The following is a 6,973-nucleotide window of genomic DNA, read 5'->3' on the forward strand; positions in this document are numbered from 1 at the left end:
ACAAGTCTTACAGTTAATCGTTCCACCCCCCCCTTAGCGGAAGCCTGGTTGCGTTCTCCAGTACCAACTAAGGGATCGGAGTTGTATGTAAGACACCTTCCTACTGCCGAACCTGCCTAGTGCGAGGGACGGTAAGTTAATGCCCACCCCCCAAGCGAATACAGGAGCTCACAAGGAGACTCCTGTAGGCTCAGGAAAGTCACACAGAAATATGGAAAAAATTTAGGGGGAGAGAAAAGTTGCGCCCAAAGGACGCCCCAGACTACTGGGCCTCCCTACCCAGGGGTCACAGCCCGTAAGGGCTACCCTGGGGTAGAAGAGAGCTGCGGGTCTGGGGTGGGGGCTGACTACTCCTACTTGTAGTCTCGTGTCACCTTCAAGATAAAAGCACTGAAGGTGCAGAAAAGCACTTAAAGTGCACAAAATCTGTAAAGAACAGGGTTTACTCGACTTTGTTTTACGTTAACTGAACAGAGAAGCAACAATGTCAAGCGAGACTAGAAGCCCTGAGACAGGGTAGTTCTAGTGGCACAGGACTTTTGGTTTGTTGCTGCTGTGTTTTTTGAAAAAACAGTGTGAGGCCAAAAGAGTCTCATACACGAGTGTTCTCAACTCAGTGAGGCAATCACGAAATAACAAAACCACCGGCCGAAGAAAACGGGAATCCATCGAACAGCCGTTACTACAAGGATATGAAGGGCTATAGGGGAATAGCAATAAACGCCATCTGTTGATAGGGAATAGAAGTAAACGCTATCTATAAATAGGGAAACTCACAGAACACGTGGAACTCGTGAATGAATTTTTGAACGGTCAACACCTCGTTGAAAACTTAGAAGCAATAAAACATAAGTCTTGTGCCACTGGAGTTACCCTGTTTATCAGGGCCTCTTGTCACGCTCGACATTATTGTTTCTCAGTTGAAATAAAGTAAACAAAGTAGAGTAAACACTGTTTTTTCAGACTTTTTGCACTTCTAGTGCTTTACCTGCACCTTCAGTGCTTTGATTTTGAAGGTGACACGAGACTAGTAGTAGAAGTAGAAGTAGTCAGCCCCCACCCCAGACCCGCAGCTCTCTTCTACCACAGGGTAGCCCTTACGGGCTGACCCCTGGGTAGGGAGGCCCAGTAGTCTGGGGCGTCCTTTGGGCGCAACTTTTCTCTCCACCTGAATTTCTTCCATTTTTCTGGTGTGACTTTCCTGAGCCTACGGGAGTCTCCTTGTGAGCTCCTGTATTCGCTTGGGGGGTGGGCATTGACTTACCGTCCCTCGCAATAGGCAGGTTCGGCGGTAGGAAGGTGCCTTACACACAAACTCCGATCCCTTAGTTGGTACTGGAGAAAGCAGCCAGGCTTCCACTAAGGGGGGGCGAGGACGTATAACGAAAGACTTGTTTTTTTATCCTCTCTTAGCTATTGGGATTAGGTTGATATACAATAGTTAAGGGAAAGGTAGTCCTTTCAGGACAACGGGCTTTGGCCCAGGGATCGGACCTGGTCCGACACCCTAGCATGATTGATCCCCCGGCTACCCTTCCTCCTCCCCAAGGAGGAGGGGCGACTCAGACTCTTTCTAAGACAAATTTGACCAAAAATGGAACCCCGACCAATGACCGACCCAGAAGACATATTGATATCCCTCCAGAGAATGCAAGGTGCTTGAACATTCGATGCGTGAAAGAAAATCAATCCTTGCAGAATGTCAACCCCTTTATCATCAAGAAGGTCCTTGATGGTCAAGTGGAAGGCGGGTTTGATTTTGTCCGAAAATTGCGAGATGAAAGCCTCCTTGTTAAATTACAATTTAAATCTCAGGTTAAGAATTTACTTAAACTGACGCAGATTCATGACCTGCAAGTTAAAGTAACCATTCCTGTTGGCCCAAATACCTGTAAGGGAGTAATCTTTCACAGGGATTTGAGGACAATGGAAGAAAGTGAAATTCTTGAGGCCATGAAAGACCAGAGCGTAGTAGACGTAAATTGTTTGGCTAAGAAAGATGGAGATGTGCGAGTAAAAACCGGATTGTGTTTCTTGACTTTTTCTTCAAACAAAATTCCAAGTACTGTTAAAGTTGGGTATGAGATCGTTCAAGTTCGACCCTATATCCAAAAACCAATGCATTGTAATAGATGCCAAAAATTTGGACACACCTCATTACGATGCAATGATAAAGATACAGATAAATTTATATGCGGTAAATGTGCTGGAGCTCATGATACTACTACATGCAAGGAAAAGACCCTCAAGTGTGCTAACTGTGGAGGTCCCCATCAGTCAGGCTCTGCTGAATGCAGCAGCCTGAAGACGGAGACTGAGACATTGGCATACATGAGAGAACACGATGTTAGTTACCGTGAGGCCAAGAAGAAAGTGGAAGGTTTGACAAGCAAACCCAATACTTCTTACGCCTCAGCTGTAACTAACAAAGTTTCCAATGCAATCAGTATTAGTCAGCAGCTCGCAGCTAAGGACCAGGAAATTTCGGAATTAAAGGAAACGGTTAAACATTTAATGAATCAGGTTAAAGAATTGACTAAAACAATAAAGGAATTTGCTGAATCAACCCAGCAAAAAAAGCATCATAAGGAGGATGATACCAAATCACAATCTGGATCACACCTCTTAGTCCAGGCGACCCCTACTAGAACTTCGTCTGGTGGTAGTTCTGCTCGTAAGAGCAGATCATCTTCTGCCGGGCGTCTCTCTAGTGGAGGGGAGCAGGCCATGGAGGCTAGTCTCCAAAAATTCCCGAGAGAGGCCCTCGGGAAGCGAGGGAGAGGAGGAGGGGCCTCCCTCCCAAAAAAAGAAAATAAAAACCGCCGGACAAGGCACTTCCAAACCCCATAAAACGTAATCCACGCGTATACCATAATACAATGGAACTGTCGAAGTCTTAGATCAAAATTAAATTCCCTTAGATTATTAGCCTCGTCCTATGCTCCCGATATTATCGTTCTACAAGAAAGCCATTTAAACGACCAAGTCTCTGACGAGGTCGTATCGCTAAGAAACTACCATCTTTGTAGAAAAGACCGAGAGGGAAGGGGTGGAGGCGGAGTCGCCATGTACATCCACCAGAATCTCCCTTTCATTGAAGTGACGATTAATTCTACTTTGGAACACGTCGCATGCAAAGTAAAATTCAATAACACGTATCTGACTATATGCTCAGTTTATTGTCCACCTGATAAAATGCTGATCTATGATGAGCTTTTTGCTATTCAGGACAGTCTGCCAAATAATAAATTAATTTTAGGTGATTTTAATGCTCGTCATACATCATGGGGTTCCCTGCGGGTGAATGGTAGAGGTGAGCAAGTAGTTAAGTTGATCAACGACTCTGATCTGGTTCTTCTAAATGATGGCAGTCCAACGCGAATAGACGATAATACCGGTAATTTGAGCTTTATTGATCTATCACTGGTCTCTTCAACACTAGCAGCCAAGTGCCTGTGGCACACCATTGACGACTCGTTGGGAAGCGATCACCTTCCTATTTGTATTCAATATTCATGCGACACCACGAGGACGCCTTCAGCACCCAAATTTAACGTAAAAAGAGCAGATTGGGTCGCCTTCACAAGGAGCGTCAAGCTCGAAGTTGTTGGAGAAACCATTGATGATAAAGTAAACAATGTTCAAAATTGTATTATAAATGCAGCAATGGCAACCATCCCTAAGACTTCGACAGATAGCGTTAAGCATAGAGTTCCATGGTGGACACCAGATTGCCGCAGGGCGCTATGTGAACGAAATAGGGCCTACAGGCTTTTCCATAATAACATTACAAATGAGAACTTTCGCAATTACAAACAAGCGAGAGCTAGGGCTCGTAGAACAATCAGACAAGCCAAAAGAGACTCCTGGCGAAGCTTTGTCTCTACGATAAACAGTAACACAAAGTTATCAGAGGTTTGGTCCACAGTTAATAGAATAAATAGAAAAAAAGTATCAATAAAAATCAGAAACATCATCCATGAGGGAAATAATTATGATGAACCTAGAGACATTGCTAACACAATCGCCAGGCAGTTCTCTTATACAAGCAGCTCGGAAAATTACAATCCTGCATTCCTGACCACCAAGGAAGCAGCCGAGCTGCAACCAATTCACTTTGCCACAGGAGATAACTTTGTTTATAATAAAGATCTAACTATGAATGAGCTTGTCCGAGCCCTAGAAGCCTGTAGAGGAACATCCCCAGGCCCCGATGAGATTCGATATGAGATGATAAAGCATCTTAATCATGATGACATGATTAAGTTGCTAGAAGTGTACAATGATATTTGGAAAAGCCAGACTTTTCCAAATTCATGGCACTTCGCCCACATCATTCCCATATTGAAAGGAGGGGGAAATCCCAGATCCGCCATTTCTTACCGCCCAATTGCGTTGACAAGCTGCTTATGCAAGGTCATGGAAAGAATTGTTAATAGTAGGCTATTGCATTTCTTAAATACCAGGAATTTACTAGTTGACGAGCAGTGCGGCTTCCGAAAGGGACGTCAAACTCTCGATCAGCTAGTAAAACTGGAAAGTCATATTCATGAGGCATTTGCCAAAAAGCATTTTTTTATTTCAGTATTTTTAGACATAGAAAAAGCCTACGACATGACATGGCGACATGGCCTACTCAGAAAACTTTATGCTTTCGGATTACGTGGAAACTTGCCTTGTTTTATCCAAAATTTCATTTCTGACAGAACGTTTTCTGTCAAATTATTTTCTGACAACGTCACTTTCTCGGACATTTTTGTCCAGGCAAACGGGGTCCCACAAGGAAGTGTCTTGTCTCCCACATTATTTTTATGTATGATTAATGACATTTTACCATCTCCTCCTCGGAATCTTAAATACTCACTGTACGCCGATGATTGTGCATTATGGCACTCCAGCAGTAATGCAGAGTTCTCGGCAAATCAGATCCAATTGGCACTGGATATGATTCATAACTGGGGCCTCCAGTGGGGTTTTAAGTTTTCCATAAGAAAGAGTATTGGCGTGGTTTTTACACATAGGAGAAAGCCCAACATCAGGCTAACTCTAGACAACCATCCAATACCTATTCAAAATTCAGCTAGATTTCTTGGTCTACTCTTTGATAGTAGATTAAATTGGAAAGACCACATTGGTCAGTTAAAGAATAAATGTCAAAAAGCACTTAATTTATTAAAGTGCATTTCTGGACACAAATGGGGAGCTGATAGAAAGTCTTTACTGATGTTATATAAATCCCTGATTAGGTCTAAAGTAGATTATGGGTCAATCGTGTATGGCTCGGCAACGAGCTCAACTCTGAAAGGTTTGAATGTCGTGCAGAATGCGTGTTTACGCCTCTGTCTTGGAGCCCTTAAGTGCACTCGCATTGAGCGCCTAGAGGTAGAGTCGGGAGTACCTCCCCTCCGTCTTAGACGCGGCCAGCTTGAGCTGACTTATGCCGCCAAGGTAGCCAGGCAGCCCCAACATCCCAACAGGGATGTTTTGCGCCGGCAGTTAGGGCACCAGCAACGCGGCGGGAAGCCGCTGGGCAATAGACTCCATGACCTCACAGATAAAGTCGGTATAGATCTCTCTACTATTGATACCCTGGTTCAGTCAAATATAGCACCGTGGGAGACACCCAATTTCACCACCGTTTTAGACTGGCTACCATCGGCCAAAGCCACGGTGCCGGAGGTGGAGGTACGCCAGAGGTTCAGAGAGATCCTAATTAAACATCTTTCCTTTTTTCATTTATATACCGACGGGTCCAAGACAGACGAGTGTGTGGGTGCGGGTGTATGGTCGACTGAATGTCAGTTGAGATTTCGATTGCCGAATCATACATCGATCTTTCTTGCCGAACTTTTTGCAATAGATAAAGCTTTAGATTTTGCCCTATCGACGACCCACGATAGAATAGTCATATTTTCAGACTCGTTAAGTTCAATTAAAGCCATTAAATCCTTAGAAACCACTAATAATGAAATACAGGGTAATATCATTCGTAAATTACATAGTGCCAATAAATCAATCAAGCTGATATGGGTACCTGGACATTCGGGTATCCATGGCAATGAACAGGCTGACAAACTAGCCGGGTCGACCGGTATTATCCGCACAGATCTCAGGTGTTTTGTCTCTTTTATAAAAGCAAAAATCCATCTCCTGTGGCAGAGTGAGTGGACCGACCTCACAATAAACAACAAAAATAAAGAAGAAATAAAACTGTGGGACACAGCCTACAGAAAAAATAGAAGAGAGGAGGTGGTGGTAGCCCGAATTAGGGTAAACGCCACAAGATATACCCACCTAACTCCCTACATGGAAAAAAGCTTCCCTCCACAGTGTGGCATGTGTAACAGAATCTTGTCTATATCACACATCATGACAACATGCCAACAGTACACAAACCAGAGACAAAGAATTAAAAATTATTTTCAAATTAAAAACATAGAATACAATATTAAAAATTTACTTTCTGACAACGAAAGAATAATTAGTAAAGTAATCACTTTTCTAAAGGAGACAAAACTTTATGACCTTATATAGATTGATAAAATAAAATGGAATCATTGGCTTAATAACCTTGGCTTGTGCCGCTGGTTGATGGCCAATAAATCCAACAAGCAAGCAAGCAAGCAAGCAAGAACACGTTTTCGATTCCGGATAATATCTTGGTGGTTCAGAATTATGAAAATAAGTTGACGTTGAAGAAACAAGTATGATGAATTAGCGGCCATGAAAGTTGTTTATGGAAAGAACCTTCGTCAATGGATTGTTGAATTCAAATTGTTTTTTTTTTTCTCTCTCAAAATATTGTCTCTCAAGTGATTGGAAACTTAACGATGATAAAATAAGAAATTTGTATTTTACTGACAATTATTAAAACAAAAGGGTAAATAAATATTTACATGGTAGCCAGTGTGTCATGTGAAAATCGTGAGCATAAATATGAACCCTAATTTACAATCTAAATGGACAATAACGA

This window comes from Penaeus japonicus, unplaced genomic scaffold (assembly GCF_977035675.1).
Source record: "Penaeus japonicus unplaced genomic scaffold, GWHDUDI00000001_assembly GWHDUDI00000034, whole genome shotgun sequence".
In the NCBI taxonomy this organism is placed as follows: domain Eukaryota; kingdom Metazoa; phylum Arthropoda; class Malacostraca; order Decapoda; family Penaeidae; genus Penaeus; species Penaeus japonicus.